This window comes from Physeter macrocephalus, chromosome 10 (assembly GCF_002837175.3).
Source record: "Physeter macrocephalus isolate SW-GA chromosome 10, ASM283717v5, whole genome shotgun sequence".
Taxonomy (NCBI): Eukaryota; Metazoa; Chordata; class Mammalia; order Artiodactyla; family Physeteridae; genus Physeter; species Physeter macrocephalus.
This window is the reverse complement of record NC_041223.1, coordinates 40,072,017-40,090,811: the sequence shown is the minus strand read 5'-3', so window position 1 is coordinate 40,090,811 and position 18,795 is coordinate 40,072,017. Positions and strand designations below refer to the sequence as shown.

The 18,795-nt window shown below is 36.3% G+C and overlaps 1 long non-coding RNA gene across 1 annotated transcript in view; it reads left to right on the top strand.

The window, feature by feature from the left end:
- Positions 1-18,795, top strand: part of LOC112064635 (uncharacterized) — a 54,954-nt gene that overhangs the window by 18,637 nt on the left and 17,522 nt on the right. Inside the window, exon 2 of the long non-coding RNA XR_002891572.2 lies at positions 5,061-5,229. This is a non-coding gene — a long non-coding RNA (uncharacterized lncRNA). The remainder of the gene's footprint in view (positions 1-5,060; positions 5,230-18,795) is intronic.

Below are 18,795 nucleotides of genomic sequence, written 5' to 3'. Positions count from 1 at the left end.
GATAGCTAGTGGGAAGCTGCTGCATAGCACAGGGAGATCACCTCTGTGCTTTGTGACCACCTAGAGGGGTGGGATGGGAGGGTGGGAGGGAGGGTGATGCAAGAGGGAAGAGATATGGGAACATATGTATATGTATAACTGATTCACTTTGTTGTAAAGCAGAAACTAACACACCATTGTAAAACAGTTATACTCCAATAAAGATGTTTAAAAAAAAACACAACACATCCCGGTTTATGTTATAGACGAGTTTCTATATTCACTGCCTCATACCATAAAAATTACTCAAAATGTAAAGTTTTTATGATTCTAACGCATATCTGAGTTAGTTCTAACAATTTCAGCACGGCTAAAATAATGCTCTCTATTACAGTATGAATATGAAAACATAGTACCAAATTAGAATCTTTCAGTAGCAACCTTCATCTTAAAATGGAAATTTTTAATAAATGATTTACTATTTGCCTAACAATGCTCACCTAACAAATACTGGTATATTTTACATTGCAAACAGATGCTTTTCTACTTCTTCCCAGAGTATGCATTCTAATATGATCTATGTAGTCAACATATAATTGAGACGTTAAAATTACAAAAAAGAGGGCTTCACTGGTGGCGCAGTGGTTGCGCGTCCGCCTGCCGATGCAGGGGAACCGGGTTCGCGCCCCAGTCTGGGAGGATCCCACATGCTGCGGAGCGGCTGGGCCCGTGAGCCATGGCCGCTGGGCCTGCGCGTCCGGAGCCTGTGCTCCGCAACGGGAGAGGCCAACCGAGGGAGGCCTGCATACCACAGAAAAATAAAAATAAAAAAATAAAATAAAATTACAAAAAAGAAAATATTTCACTCAAATTGCCAAATTAAACAGCCAAGGGAGGGAAGTAGGCTTCTCAAATATTAGCAATCTTTAGGTTGCTTAGGGTAAAGCATGGCATAATTACTTACATTTTGTGTGAATTTAATGCACTAAACACACACACACACACACACACACACACACACACACACACACACACACACACGCGTTATAAGTATTACAGGAAAGGTCTATACTCCCAAACTAGAAGAAAGGGCAATGTAGGAAGAATTTGCCCAAATACTTTTTTTTTTTTTTTTTTTGTGGTATGCGGGCCTCCCTCTGCTGTGGCCTCTTTTTTTTTTTTTTTTTTTTGTGGTATGCGGGCCTCCCTCTGCTGTGGCCTCTCCCGTTGCGGAGCACAGGCTCTGGACACGCAGGCCCAGCCGCTCCGCGGCACGTGGAATCCTCCCAGACCGGGGCGCATACCTGGTTCCCCTGCATCGGCAGGCAGACGCGCAACCACTGCACCACCAGGGAAGCCCCCAAATACTTTTTTAAAACCTGCCTCTATTCTTTATAAGATTAATGCCACAAACTGTAAAAAGCTAAAATCAATAAGAATTGACTCAAAATGAGTATTTCAAAAGCATTATAATGCCTAATAAGTTTATAACAAAGATGAAATAGCTATCATTTTAACTGTCTCTGTATATAAATCTACATGATGATAGAGATTAGGCAGAATTATGCTAGTATCAGAACGATAGAATTTTAGGGATACAGTTATAGTAAAGACCATGTAGTCAAGTATTTCTCAATCTTTTAAAGCTATGACAATTTTTGAGAGATAATAATAATAGCTAATAATTGGATAGATGTTTTGGAGACATCATATGCCAGATGCTGTTCTGTGTGCATTATGAGGTAGCAATTATTATTTCTCAGCTTTCTAGGTGAGGAATATGAGAAACAGAGAGGTTGAGTAACTTGCCAACTACTGCCTGGCCTGGCCAGGCTTCAAGCCTGAGGAGCTGGCTTCAAAGCCTAGATTGGCATTCCCTACAACATATGGCAATAACAAAAATATGTTCTCTATCAATATTTCTATTTTAAAAATAGGTTTTTAATTTTTTCAAGTATTTTATAATATTTAGTATACCTTTTGCAACCATTACACCCATGAAAGCTTCTTATACTCCTCCCTTACTCTCTAAATTGAAAATCATTGCTCTTGTCCAACTTGCTTGTTTTGCAGATTCATGTTTTAGGAATACTATGTAAACACTTATATTGGGTGATGAGCCAAACACAAACTTTTCCTCAGTGATATTTTCAAAAATAGCTATATAAATGAGTAAAAGGTGTTAAATTTAATAAAAGATGGAGAAGTATCTGATAATTCAAAAAGCAAAAGATAACTTGAAGGATGCCTGATAGTAGCATTAGACATGATCTTAGAGAATGGATTGGACTTAGATAAATTTAAATGGTTGATAAAAATGTTCCAAATATATGGAAATTATGAGTGAGGGGCAGAGAAGGGAAAGTGCATGATGAATAGGAAACAAAGAATCAAGTTTTTCGGAAACAAAAAGTATATAAATATATATAGGAAAAAAATAATGTTGAAAGTAGATGAAGGAGGTTCTGGAAAGTTAGACAATTCTGTAAACAAGGATATTTGAAGTGGATGGGTATAATAAGACAAGAGCTCGGTTTTAGGCAAGTAAATCTGGTAGCAATGTGTAAAATAGATTGGTATGCTCATGAGATACACCTGGTAAGAGAACTACAAGAATAGAGGTGGAAATTGATCATATAGGGGGAAGGAGAAAAACATATTATACAATTAGAATACATACATTTTTAGAAACAAGTGGATAGAGGAGTCTAAGAGGACACTGAATTCATGAGACAGAACAACTGTTAAGATGAAGGGCCATCAACAAAAAAAGTAAACGCAAGAGAACAGCAGATATGGGAAGATAGACCATAATTTCAGTTTGAAATGATGAATTTGAATGGTCAGAACAGTCGGGAAGATAACCAGCAAACATTTTTTAAATATTGCTTTGAAACTCAACAGCAAAACCAGGGTTGGGGACACAAATATAAGTATTATATTAGTTACAGATTCTGTTTTAAGATATATAAGAAGATACCAAGGCAAATAGTATAGAGTGAGAAGAATAAAGAATGAAAGTAGGTCCTTGAGAAACAACTACATTGAGGAAGATAAGAGAAAGAATTGAAAAGAGGAGTCCTCAAAGAGAGTGGAAATTCAGGCAAGATGTAATTAGGAAGTTATGGGTGGGAAGAGTTTTGAGAGAGTAGGAGGTAAAGCCTGAGGAAGTCCATCGGATTTGTTAATAAGTTACTGACATCCTTTGAAAAGGCATTTGTGGTAGGCAGAATAATGGCTCCCCCAAAGATGTCCACATCTAAATCCCTGGAACCTGTGTGAATATGTTACCTTACATTGCAAAAGGGATTTTGCTGATGTGATTAAACGAAGGATTTTGAGATGGAGAGATTACTATGGATTAACTGGGTTTGTCCTAAGTATAATCACAGGGTTTTTACAAGTGAAAGAGGGAGACAGGAGACTGAGGAAAGGAGATGCGATGATGGAAGCAAAATTTGCAGTGATGCAATTGCTGGCTGGGGGCCATAAGCAAACGAAAGCATGTGGCCTCTAGAAACGGGAAAGTCAAGGAAACCTACTTTCGTCTAGAGCCTCCAGAAGGAACAGCCTTGCCAAATTTCGATTTTAGCCCCATGAGACCCATTTCATACTTCTGACCTCCAGAATTGTAAGATAATTACTGTGTGCTGTTTTAAGCCCTAAGTTTATGGTAGTTTGCTACAGCAGAAATAAGAAACGAATACATTTTGGTTAAACTAGTTGCCACTCCATCTAGATAAAGGGTACAGATGAACTTATTTACAAAACAGAAGTAGAGTCACAAATGTAGAAAACACGCTTATGGTTACCAGGGGATAAGGGTGGGGAGGGATAAATTGGGAGACTGGGGTTGACATATACACACTACTATATATAAAATAGATAACTAACAAGGACCTACTGTATAGTACAAGGAACTCTACTCAATACTCTGTAATGACTTACATGGGAAAAGAATCTAAAAAAAGAGTGTATATTTTATAACTGATTCACTTGGCTCTACACCTGAAACTAACACAACACCGTAAATCAACTATACTCCAATAAAATTTTTTTTTAAAGATAGTTAAAAAAAAAAACAGCTAGTTTCCACTTTTCACATAAACTCTTGAGTTATGGAGTTAAGAAACCTGAAATCAAATCCCAACAGCTTGGGCTTCCCTGGTCGCGCAGTGGTTGGGAGTCCGCCTGCTGATGCAGGGCACACGGGTTTGTGCCCCGGTCCGGGAGGATCCCATATGCCGCGGAGCGGCTGGGCCCGTGGGCCATGGCCGCTGGGCCTGCGCGTCCGGAGCCTGTGCTCCGCAACGGGAGAGGCCGTGCCCCGGTCCGGGAGGATCCCATATGCCGCGGAGCGGCTGGGCCCGTGGGCCATGGCCGCTGGGCCTGCGCGTCCGGAGCCTGTGCTCCGCAACGGGAGAGGCCACAACAGTGAGAGGCCCGCGTACCACAAAAAAAAAAAAAAAACACAAATCCCAAGAGCTCAAGTTACTTAACTTTTCCATGCTTCAGTTTCCTTGTTTATAAAGCGAGGGTAATAATAGTACCTACTTCACAGGGTTGTTGAGAATATTAAATGAAATCATACATGTGAAATACTTGGATTAGTGTCCAGCACATAGCAAGTGCTCAATAAGGTTTGTTATTATTATGTCATATGATGAAGGGTTAAGGAGTACCCTAACTAACAGCAAAGAAGTAAGGCAGTGAGACCTGGAGAGAGCTGAGACTTGTAGAAGCTCATTGATCTCAAGGCCACCAGACTACTGTGAACTGACTCAAGTCATATTCCCAGTTATGTTGGCCTCTGGTCCAACAGATCTTTTGCACTATAATACATTATTTGTGGCAGACACTGCTAACTGTCCCCTTCGCTTTAGTAATAGAATTCCTGCATTTTCTCCTGGCACAGGGTCACACAACAGACTACTTTTTACATTCTTCCTTACAAATAGATGTCTCCATGTGTCTATATTCTGATCAGTGGGATGTAGATAGAATTGAAGTATTCCACTTCTGGGCCAATCTTCTAAAGGGAAGATGTTTGATCTCTATTTTCTCCTTCCCTTATTCTAAAGGCTAGAACATGGGCAAAGTGCTAGTGAAGCAGCTCCAGCCATGCAAGAGAAGACTTCACCCTAGGAGATGATGGACAAGAAAAAGAAAGGAAACCAGATTCCAGGATGATCTCATTGAACAGGGCTAACCACTGCCTTGGACCATCCACCTACCTCTAGACTATCACATGTAAGAGAAGCAACTTCTATTTTGTCTAAGACACTTACCTGATCCATCTTCTATATACTTATACTGTTTCTATAAATAATTTAATTAAATAGAAGGGGAAAAGGGAATATAGAGCAAAAATAGAGGAACCCTGAGGCTTCACATTGATAAATCTAATCATTACTCTAGGAAAACATTGGAAATCTCTTTTCTGAAGGATAATAAAAATATTGATCATAACTTTAATTGCAAACACATTATGTTCCAGGCACTAAGTTAAGTTTTTAGTATACATTGTCCCATTAAGCTCTACTGTATTTCTAGGAGGATGGTCCTAATATATCCTCATTTTCAGATAAGAAAGGTGAACCTTAATGATATTAACTAAATTGCCCAAGGTCACATGAGTAGAAAGTAATAGAGTTGAGATTTTTAACCAAAGCTGGCCAAATTCTACAACCCCATATCTTCCTTACTCTATATCCTGCCTCCCATGGAGGAATAGTAAATAATTTATTAATTTTGGAAGTAGCTAAGGTACTAAGACTATCACATGTACTTTTATATTATATTACTGCCAAGCAGTTGTGATTTTTTTTTTCTACTGGGAAACATACTTTACCTTTTCTTTCACCTAAATTTTATGGGTATCTGGACATTTTTTAAATTGGAAATGTAAATTTGAGCTACACATCTTATGTGCACACACATACACAAACACATCAAACTTTTCAAGTTAACAGTGGGGTCAGCTCGCTCAGAGTGAGGGAACAGCTGTATAGGGTTTGGAACCTAAGCTGATAATTGCCTTCTTGCTCAAAGGAGCCAATATTAAGCAAATTATAATTTCAAATTATTATATATTCTTCAAATAGACATTCTTCAATCAAACAGTTACTAAAGATTATTTCTGGAAACTGAAGCCTATCTCCTAATTACATGTTTTTTGATCTTTGAATGAGACTTCTCAAAAAAATAGACTGTAGTTTTGTTTAAAGACTACCCAGAAATTTCAGTCCTTTTTCTAAAGCATATTATTTCCTTTGAGTATAATATATATTGTTGGGCATGAGTAAATACCACTAATTTGAGATTTGATTTCTAGACCAGCAGTCATTTCAGGAAAGGACAGCAAAACCTTATTGTGAATATGCTATTGACATTTGGGCCTCTATTTAGGAATATAAAAATTCTTTCGTTAAAACTACATCATCAAAACCATGTAATATGTTACAAGGAAGCTACAAATTTGGTGTTCAGTACTAAATTTAATGGAACTCAAATCTAGGCCCATTGAAAGAGATATTTGAATACAGATAATTTCAGATTTACAATCAAAATTTTGTTCTTGCCATAGACTGGATGTTTGTTTCCCCCAAAATTCATAGGATGAAACCTAATCCTCTCAATGTGATGATATTAAGAGGTGAGATTTTTGGGAGGTGACTAGGTCATGAGGGCAGAGCCCTCTCTAATTGGATTAATATCCTTGTAAAACAGACCCCAGAGACCTCCCTTGAGCCTTCTGCCATGTGAGGACACAACAAGAAGATGGGCGTCTATGAACCAGAGGGCCAAAACATAGACCCTGTCATCATGCAGCTCTCAGTCTATTGGGGGAGTTGATTTCTAATCAGAGCACTATGAATAAATGTTAGATCACAGCTATGATATGTTTTATGATGGAAAGATTAGATTGTTACAATAGGACAAAACAGGAATACATGATATTTCTCCGAGGGAGAAAAGTTTAAGCTGTGTACTAAAAAATTAAAAGTTACCAGAGAAGAAGATGAAGGCTGTTGGAACTGTATGGGGAAAGGAGAGAGCATCCAAGAAATTAAAAGTAAGACAATGTGGATCTTGGGGCAAGATGAGGTTGGAAAAGAAGTCTGAGCCAGAATTGGCAGGGCTTTATACACCATGTTAATGATTTTAGTCACTGTCTTGGGAACGATAGGAAGCCAATAGAATGACAGGGAGACATAAAAATTCCTTGTTCTCCACTGTCCCAGAGAAAGGGAAGCCATGCCAAAAGCAAAGAAAAACAAACAAAAAATTATCTTGATGACTTCTTGGCTATTTAGGGATTTTTAAAAAGGTAATTGTGACTGTGTATGATTTCACCTTGAGGGCTAACTTTAGAACTAACATCCTCCCATCACCACCACCACCCCTTCCCATTAATATGTCTGCCACTAGATGTGTACTCTAGAAGTACATAGAAGGCAAAACATCTGACCAAGTTATAAGGGAAGTTTAGAGGTATTAAATTCTGATATTAAATTGTACTTTGTCATCAGCTGTTGACTTACTTCTTTTTCCACAGCTGTCTTAGAATAACCTCCTTCTTTTTAAAATTCTCACTTATTTACCATGGTTCCCCAAAATTTGAATTATGGAATTTGTGAAAATACAGCTACAATGGCTATTAGGGAATAAACCTTAAGAGTAAGTTTTCCAGTTTGTTCTAAATATCTTGATAAGTTGTAATAAGGTTTTATTATATATAAAGTGTGGGAAAATGATATAAATTTACTAATATAAAAGAACACAAAACAATTGCCTGAGAAAGTTATAAAGAAGTAAATAAATTCCTTTGTGAATAAAACAAAAAACAAAGAAATAGCAGTGTGACAGGCTGGAAGAGATCTGAAATATCTGAAATATACTTCTAAAGTTTTAATTTTGTGAAAGGATTTCAGAGGAGATGGAAAAAATTAAATGGGTTTACAAAGATTATTCCAAATACTTAAAAGTATTTTATAAGACCTTCATTTCAAGTGATTATAAAAATGGAGAACAAATTCTTCTAGAATCAGAGGAGTATAAAGAAGAAGGAAGGAAGGAGGGAGGGAGGGAAGGAAGGAGGGAAAGAAAGAAAGAGAAATAGAAGGGGTGGAGGGAAGGAAGAAGGAAGAAAGAGGGAGGAAAGGATGGAGAGAAAGAAGGAGGAAACCAGAGAATCTAATTCTTACTCGGAGAAAAATATTAACTTTCTAAATTGAATTATTGTCACTTATAAACTTATTAAAGAAACTACTAAGGCCTTCTATATCCCAAAACATTGAGATCTCCTAAACTTAACATTTTTCAGGTTTTGGACAATAGTAACACCAAATAATAATAAAATATGGGGCTTTCATGTAAGACTTCTCTGTAGTAGATGCTGAGCTTCACTGAGATAATAGAGTACAGATAAATCAATTTTTAATGACAAAAAATTGCCTCTATCTGAATGATCTCCAGATCTTGAGAAAACCTCATTTTATAAAATAGACATGCCACCAAAATGTTACTCATAAACCTTTTATTTTTTCTAATAGGATCATATTTCTCCACTAACTTATAATTTCTAACTTGCTTTATCTTCATTCCAAGTCATTCTTCAATTGGAAGAAATGCCCAACAATTTGGCTTTTAGTTTCTCTGTCCAGAAACTGTCCTATGGTAAATGACTTATAATTTTTAAAACAAAAGAACCAATAGATATTACTTATTAAAAGAAGAAAAGGGGCTTTGCAGTGAATATTTTTATGATACAGATTCATGTAACAGAATCAAACTTCAAAAGAATACTCATCTTACCTTCCAAACTGTATTAGTTAAAGTTGGATAGCCTATCTTACAATAGCAAATAAACCCCCAAGAATCAGTGGCTTAACATATCAAAATTAATCACTTCCTGATATTAGCTAGGGATCACTTAAAGGCATCTATCTTTCATGTGGTGACTCGGGGATTCAGGTCCTCTCCATCTCAACTCATGGCTTTCAGGATTGCTGTGGCAATAGAATATTCTTCTAGAAGGTCCTAAAGGATAAGTCATGGTCAGAACTATTAATTTGCATCCATCATTTCTACCCATCATCCACTAGACAGAATTAGATACATGGTCTCCATCTAACTGCAAGGGAACACACAGATATTTGGTGAGGTCTCAGCCACCATTATCAGGTTTTATTATTTGCAGATACACTTCAAAAAGTGTCTACAGCACATTAGAATTCATGTTCTAATAGGTTTCTATTGAGTGTGTATGTGTGCATGTTTGAATAGACAGGAAATCACTAAATCATACCGGCTTGACTGAACACTAAAACTCTTCTTCTACAAATTCTTGTCTTCCCTTGCTATTCAATTAATTGGAAATTTCCTCTCCTCTTCCATCTCTTTATCTTTCCCTTCCTTCACTTGTTGCCTAGGAACAGCATCCCACCTCCAACTTGTCCATTCTTATTTAACCAGAAGGCTGATCCAAGTTGTGATCTACCATAGTAGAACTAGTTAAAATGCAGGTGACTTAGAAGACGAGAAAGATAGAAATCATTAGCTGCCACTCAACATTCAGTTGCCAACCACTGTCACTAAGTCTTCCATCCCAATACTGGTTTGGGGGACAAAATACTCAGCCTCCCTCCCATATTCTCACTCACCAAACAACAAAGGGAAGGAAAGGCAAGAAATAGAAGTTTGAGGATCCTAAGAGAAGAAAGAGAATGTTTCCTGCTTTCTAACAGCACCAAGAAGAAATAAGGCCAAAGGAATAAATGGCTTTGTGGTATATCTAGATAGAAATGTAGCCCTTCAAATGATCCCCATGCCCCAAATGTGGCAATGAAGCAGCAGAAAGCTTCTAGAACTGAAAGAGCCATACTTCTAGGAACACATGATGTCATTGCTAGAACAATGATAAGATATCATTGCTGCCACACACACATGCATACCTGGAGAAGACCCTGGAATGCTGGCATAAACCACAGAGAGCTGGAGGAAATACCAGGAGGGATGGAAATTACCCCATCCCACTGCAACAAGAGAAATGAATGAAAATTCAAAATGCAAATTGAGTTGTTTCATGGAAAATTAACAATTACAATCTATGTTTGTAAACAGGCCAATATCTGTTATAGTCATATATAATTATTTTAAAATATGTGTATACATGTAGATTATAGCAAGAAGGAAAAAGCAAAAATAAAACATGCTAACTTTTAGGGATTATGAATAAATCTTATCATCAAAGTGTCCATAAATGTAGTTTAATAAACAAATAGTGCATACTTACTTAAATTACAAATGACAATATGGTTGTAAAACTCTCAAGATAGTAAGACAATTTAGAGAAATTTAATAAAATATATGAAAAAGTGTTGGCCAATACTTAGTAGCCAAACTTAAATTATAGATAGATTAAATACTTGAAAGTAAATAAAAAATTCTCACATGGATCTGATTTGTTTCTATTCTCTTTAGTAAAACTTCCAATGAAACAATCTAACCAGGCCCTTTTGAAAGTTGACACCATTATTAAATTTTAAAAGCTGACTTCTTAATCTTATTTAAATTCATGTTGATTTTCCCTTATCTTTAATATCTACATGCCTAATGTCATAACTGATTCGTGGCTAAACTAGGAACACAAAAATTTAAACATTTTGTTAATTGTCTACAATTACTGATTTTATTCTAAGTCATGCCTATATTTTTTATCAACTCTAAAGCATTTTGACTATCAACTAAATATCACCTGCTGGTGGAATGAAGCAATAGGCGTTCTAGTGAGCAAACAACACCATGAGTATTTGAGGCATAAACAAAATTAGCACTGAACTAAGAATGAGTCATTTGTAAATACCAACTGTAAAGTTTTTATCAGTAAGAACTATTTTATCCCTTATTTTGATAAACTGTGAAGAAAAAGTAGAAAAAAAAAAGTGTAGCTAGTTGAAGCAGTAATTTAAGGCCCTAACACAAAAATTTTGAGAAACCAATGAGAAATATGACTACTTCATGAATATCTTCTCCTGCAAGGGTCATTTGGACTTCTCATTAAATATTGCTTCTGGAAACTATGTTGAAACTTCAAAGTGCTTTCCTCCACTAAAAATAGAAGATTTTGCTGCCTGTTGTAAATAATTTTGTTGCAACATATCATTTAGTAAGTCAAGTAAAATGTGGCTCCTTACTCTCATTTAGTGAACTAAAGGTACCTATTAAAAGATAAAGACACGTAATTTGAATTGCTTCTAGCTGAGCAGTCATCATCTGGACATATGCTATGCAAATAATACCCCACTTCCTGCTCTTCTCTGCATTTAATGCCGTTAGTTTTACCTCTTGAATTTTGACACTGAAACAAAACAACAAAATTTTTTTAATAAAAATTGTGCAATTAAACAACAAATAAGGTGAGATATTCTGGCTAACCCAATAAAATATAGTATTTCATCATGGTTAACATTATTTTTCTGTAATTTTGTAAATTCCACGGCAAAAATAATCTTCTGAAGTTTGACAAATATCTTCACATTACAAGAAATCGTGTAATAAAATCATATGCAAGGGACTTCACTGGTGGTCCAGTGGTTAAGAACCCGCCTTCCAATGCAGGGGACTCAGGTTCAATCCCTGGTCAGGGAAATAAGATCCCACATTCCATGGGGCAACTAAGCCCACGCACTGCAATTACTGAGCCCATGCGCCACAACTAAAGAAGAAGCCTGCACACCACAACGAAAGATCCCGCGTGCCACACTAAGACCTGACGCAGCCAAAAATAATAAATAAATAAATGTTTTTTAAAAATTATAAGCAAAAAATTCAATTTATCAAACATACTGAATGGTCACATGTAAGGGCTTTGGAGTCGTAATTTACATCCTGGTTCTAACACATTTTTTATGACCCTGAACAACGTATTGTATCTCATTAGGCCTCAGTTTCTCATATGTACAATGGGAATAATAATACCTAATTCATGTGGTAGTTTTGAAGTTTAAAAGAAATAATAGCCTTTTAAATATGCATCATAGTGCCTGGAACAGAGCAAGCACAAAAAAGTGCTTATCTAAATATTATTATAATGTACGCTATGCATGGTGTCTAAAATCAAGTAAAGGAAGATCATTATAAGTTTTGAAGGATCAGGCTTAATAAAATCCCTTATCCATAGAAGCTTTGATGAAAAAAGTTCAAAAAATTGGTTTGAAAGCATGCTATGTATAGGAGAAGAACTGTCTGCTCAGTGTTAAATAAAAAGAAAACCATTCTACGTGGTAAGAAGAGAAAAGGAACACATCCTTACATGATAGTCAAACTGCTGCAAACCAAAGGCAAAAGGAACAATCCTAAAAGAAGCCAAAGGAGAAAAAAAAAACACATTTTATACCAAGAAACATCAATGAGAATAACAGATGACTTCTAGTTAAAAAAAAAAAATTGAAGCCAGAAGACAATTGAACAACATCTTTAATGGTCTGAAATGGAAAAACAAAAAAGAGCTGTCATTATAGCATACTGTATCTGGTGAATTATCTTTCAAAAAATAAATACAAAATAAAATCATTTTCATATACATGAAATTTTGACAACATTTACTGCCAGCGGATCTAAGAAATGCTGAAAGAAGTCCCTCAAGCCAAACAGAAATGAAAACAGGTAGAAATTCAAACAGGAAGAAAAAAAATCACTGAAAATGGTAAATATATGGGTAAATATAAAAGACAAATTTTTCTCTTTATAATTTCTTTAAAAGACAATAAGCTGTTTAAATTTTTTAAAAAATTCTTCTTAGAGTGTAAAAACTTTCAAGAGAACATCATTTCCATCCTAACAACAAGAAAAATACAGATAATCTAAAAATAAAACAAAAAAGCAAAACTGTTCTTGAACCCATCAGACACCTCTGGTAACAAGGCAACTAACTGAACTGAATTTCAAAGTGTGACAAGTTCCTCTGAAAAGAGGTTGGTCCCATGAACTCTCATCTATGGCAGAGCACAAGAGGAAGAAGTGGCTGCCAAAAAAAAAAAAAAAAAAAAAAAAGAACAAGAATAAATCAGCTAAAACTAAGAAATTCCTAAAGACCAAGTGTGGGCTTGTAACAGTTTGCTTGCTCACAAACTCTTTTTCCATGGATTTCTGCTAAGTACTCATAAGAATGATTCTGGGCAGAACAGGATACCAGGGAGAGCCACTCCCCTCAATGGGGACATCATGTGGGTGTTGATCAGCTACCAATAAGGCACAGGAACAAAGCAGTGCTGCTTCCATTCTCTCACATAAAGCAAAAACCTTAAGATGCTGGGCAAGAGGCATCAAACGTTCTTGCCACCACACCCTAGGCATGGCTTAAGTAGTAGAAGGAATCTTTATCTTCCACCCCAAAATATCGACAAAGATTGACTGCTTCTTGAAGAAACAGCTATCTGTTTCTATGGAAGAGGCAGGAGAATCTTCTAGCCCACAATACTACACTGATACAAAGCAGAGGTCTGCTTCCATGGGGAAAGAGGAAGAAAATTCGATCCTGCCCAAGCCTCTCCAAAGATATAATACATATCTCTTCTGTCACAAGAAGAAAGACCAGGAATACTGAGAAGGCCTTGCTCCTAAAGTCCAGGCATACAGGCTGTACCTAAGACTGAGGCTGGACAAGAATACCAAGTACAAGGACTGCTTAAATATCAGGGTTGAGGAAAGAATACTGAGATAAACTATCTGCTACCCCAGACTCCACCCACAATAAGCACACAGAGTTCATGTGTTCAATTTCTTTTCAGAGAGACTTGTCACACTTAGAAATTCAGTTCAGTTGGTTGCCTTGTCAGGCCACCACTGGAGAAATTTGTAGCCTAATGTGTAAGGAGAATGACGATAACTACAACAAAACCTAAACCCAACTCAACTACTAATTATATTGAACTAAATTCCCACAGTAATGAACTGACAGAAAAAAATGCATGCCATTCCAAAGCATAAGTATTATTTCTGTCAGCCTTTGTAGTTCTTCTCTATACAGTGGCTAGTGTTCAATCCAAAATTGCAAGACATGTCACTGAGTCTAGAGTTCTCCAGAGAGATAGAACCAGTAGGATGTGTGTGTGTTTATAGAAAGAGATTTGTTGTAAGTAACTGGCTTATGTGATTATGGAGGCTGGCATGTCCAAAATCTGCAGGGTGAGCCAGCAGGCTGGAGACCAAGGAAGAGCTGATGCTGAAGTTGAAGTCTGAAGGCCATCAGGCTGAAGATTCAGGGATAAGCTGACATTACAGTGCAAGTCTGAAGGCTGGCTACTAGCAGAATTCCCTCTTGCTCAAGAAATGTCAGTCTTTTGTTCCATTGGGTCTTTCAACTGACTGAATGAGGTCCATCCACATTATGAAGGGCAGTCTGCTCTACTCAAAGGCCACTGATTTAAATGTTATCTCATCCCCAAACCCCCAAACAGAAACATTCAGAATAATGTTTGACCTTATATCTGAGTACCAGAATATTATTAAGCATCACAATTTACTTTTTAGTAAAAGCAAGAAAAAAAAAAAAAAAGAAGAAGAATGTCAAGAGATAAAAGAATCAACAGAATCAGAGGCCAAAATGCAAATTACCAATATGATAAATGAAATAAATGACATTACCACAGATCCTAAAGACATTAAAATGATAAGGAAATATTATGAACAACTTTATATCTATAATTTTGATAACACCATAGGGAGGTACTAAGTTACATGGCAATCTTGATTATGTATAATTCCCTTATGGTTATGGGAAGGGGAATGTTGAGTAAATGTTAACAATAATAGAATCTGCCATATCCAGTAACACCACTTCTGTTAAAAATATCATAATATATTACTATGTGCACATGGAGGTTGCAACATTATTTTTAATTGTAAAAACATTAGAAACCACCTGGAATAGAGGAATAGGTGAATATATTTTAGTACAACCTTACAATGAATACTTTGCAGATAAAAAAATAATTAGAACTATCCATTTAACAAATTATCCTTTTTGCTTAAGCTATTACCAGTGGGTTCCTATTCTTTGCAAACTGTATTGTTTTGCATACTTTTTTCTCCTGAGCACTGTGATTTTCCCTACTCAGATATATAATCATCCTCCTAACCTATGGGCATCTCAAGTATGCACAAGAAACTTCTGAGACATTTCCATCCTCCTAGTCATGAAGAGGTCATATACGCAAACCTAGTAGTGGAAAAGGTTCCTTTAAATATGTAATAACAACACCAATAATAATAATAAAGTCCAAAAAAATTAAAAATAGGGAACTATATTCAATATCCTGTGATAAACCATAATGGAAAAGAATATTTAAAGAGTGTATATATATGAATAATTGAATCACTTTGCTATACAGCAGAAATTAACACAACATTGTAAATCAACTATACTTCAATAAAAAAATAAATAAATAAAAATTTAAAAACTAATAATAAAGTGCAGAGTAATTCATATCATGACAACTGTTAATGTCATTTTTTAAAAAATCTATTTTCACATGAATCTTGTCTCAGAATAGCTTGAGTTAGAAAGGCTTAATCCCCTGAAAACTATAACAATCTTAAAACTTTCAGTTGCCAGTCCATCAAGTGTTAATTATAATACAGATGGTCAAGCAGCAAATGATTTAAAATAATATTTTATTCCACAATATTATTTACACAGTATGGTTGGATATGTTTTGGAGTATTTAGACTGTACATTTCCCAAAATAATTCAAATCAGTAAAAATACTTGGGCACTTACTATGTGCCTAGTTACATGCTAGATACTATAAAAAGTAAATTTAAAAGATAGATATTTGCCCTTGAAGAGTTTATATAACATTTGGTGTGAATCTTACAGAAAAACACAAATATAATGCAATACTATATTAGCTATTTCACTGTACCTGATTTAAGTCAAGGCAAATGAGCTTTAAAATGGTCTATTATTTTCTCCTGCTTTGCACTCACTTTGTGGCGCTAAGGTCTCCTCTTCTGAATATATTTCAACCCATTACATTTTACAACATTATATTAAAATAATCCATTCAAAACTTTTCCTAACAAACTGTAAGCACTTCTACACCAATTTATTTTTGTCTTGTTTACATCCTGAGTATGCAGCAGAACTGAATAAATGCTCATTGAAGTGCAATAAAACTGCACCGTTCCCTATACTGACTTGAATTACAAAAGGAGGACTCTAGGAAGGATGGTAGACAGTAGTGTTTCTTTATTGCCCCAGCATGTTTTGAATACCCTTCCTTTGTATGAGGAATTTCCCACTGTTTAACTCCCACCTCTCCAAGGTAGAAAATACCCCTGCAGTTAGGAGGAATCCTGAAACTCAATCAGACATTCCAGTAGGAAACCTTAGTGAGCAATGTGAGGAACTCTACAGCATGGTTTTCTAGTGAGGGTGGAAGTGGGAGTGCGTCCAGCTCTCAGCCACAAAGCTATCGAAGTGTGTTCCTGGTGCAAAATTGCAGCAGGGAAAATTCTAACATCTAGCAGCAGCAGCAGCAGCAGTTTCCCTTCAGACAGTTCTACAGTGCGGTTTGGGCATTTTTCCTGGCCATTTAGCCTTGAGTCTGGTTCTTCAAATCTCCAACAGGCCTGTGAGGTTCTCATTATCCTTTTAAATGAACTCCTTTTCTGTTTAATTCACCCACACTCCTTTTCAGTTGCTTTCAGTTAAGAACATGAGCTGATGCAGTTAGTTTGAGCAAAGGAAAACAATTCTAAGAATCAATGATACATTAAAAGTTAAGATTGATACTTTTTGTATATGTGGGAAATAGGGGTAATTCTAGTTATCAGAAGTACTATATTGGGAAGAAACTCACATTGTAGGAAATGGACCAGGATAAGTTAGAACCGACACTCAAAGATCCATTCCCTGAAATCCTGCCATCCCTGAGATCTGGCAAGTTGATGTGAAAAAATCGGCCTTGCAATCACTCCGGTCTCATGCAGGGAGAAACTAAATGGCTTATTTTTCTTATTTCAACCACTATTCCCAAGATGTGCTTATATGCAGGAACTCAATAGCAAAATTGTGCAAGGACAGAAACAATAACATTTCTGAGGGTCTATGCAGCCAAACATATCCTATGTGAGCTGGGTTTTTATTTAAATAGTTTGGTGCATGTTTTGTTTTCTCAGCTGCAGTCTGTTGTAATAGAGTAATTTGACTTTCAGTTTATGAGTGATTCTAAAGTACCACTGGAGTGAATCCACCAGCTCTTGCCAATGATGAGGGACAATAATCTTCTGACCAGTGGTTTCTCAAGCCTGGCTACATATTGGTATATCCACAGGGAAATTTTTTAAACACTGAAACCTGGGTCTCAGTACCAAAGATTCTAGATTAATGGTTCAGGGGTGTGACCTGAGCATCAGGAGTTTTCTATTTTGCCAGGTGTTTCTTATGTGAACCAATGCTCAGAACCACAGATCTGGAGTCTGGCTAATCCATAGACCAGAAACTTGTGGAAGTTTATTAAAAATAAACTGTCTCAGGCATCACTTCTGTACTACAAATCAGAATCTGCATCTTTAAAACGTCCCAAATAACTGTACAAACACCAGCTGAGGAACACTGACCTAGACCATTTTTCCATCACTTGGGCCATTCAGTAAAGCTCCATAATCAGTATTATTCAATAAAATTGTTCTTTCACCTGTCTTTTCCTTTCCCTTTCCCTTTCCCTTCTTCCTTCCTCCTCCATCCTCTCCTATCCCTTCCAGTGTTGTTGAAGCATCCTAAGCAAATGTTTCTCTTCAGGTTAATAATGCATATGCCTGAGATTTGTTTAAAAAGTCCATCTTTCTCTGGAAATTAACCATTTCACAATTAACCTGGCTGTGGCTTAAGATACTGAGTGCACTATAAAGCATAAGCTAATACTAATCACGGGAGTAGCATGTGAGGAAAACATTGTTGTGAAGGATGTTTTGCATATAAAGGATATTTAATTTTGAAATGGAAAAAAACACATATGCAACATTCTGACTTTATTAAATTGACAATAATATTGTCAATTGAGATTTTTACAGAATGAAGTAATAAGCCCTTCTGAAATTTGAAAGTAGTTATATTTATAGTGTTCCACAGCAAGGAAAAATATCATAATAAATTATTTTACATGAGATTGGGTTGGTGTTGTCTGGCTTTTTCTTTTTTGTTTTGTTGTTTTCTTTATTTTAATAAATGGAATAGCTTAGAAAAGAAAGAGAAATTAAGGAAACAAAAATATTTTCTCTGTAATTACCACTCATTTGGCTTATAACATGGTATTTAATCCTGACAATTTCATGAATCCATGAATACTACATGTAGGTATTTTAAATTTTTAAATTTAGTGTTTTAGCTTACAATGTAGAATATAAAAATCTGCCAAAGAGGCAAATTCCAGAATCTTGATAATAGTTTTTAAATTCAAAACCAAGAGACACTTTTTGGAGGCACAGATCATCATTCCACCAGATTTAAACCAAACATTCTCTGGTCTTTTTCCTATCTCCCCATTATTTCACAATACCTGGGCTAGGATAAGTTTCTCCCTGCTCAAATTTAACGTCACATCCATATTTCCCCATCCTAAGAGTGCTCACACCTCATCATACTTATCCCTTTGGTGCCTATCTTCCCCAGAAAACATTAATTTCAGGGAATGAAAAAACAGATCTAGGGGCTTCCCTGGTGGCGCAGTGGTTGCGCGTCCGCCTGCCGATGCAGGGGAACCGGGTCCGCGCCCCGGTCTGGGAGGATCCCACATGCCGCGGAGCGGC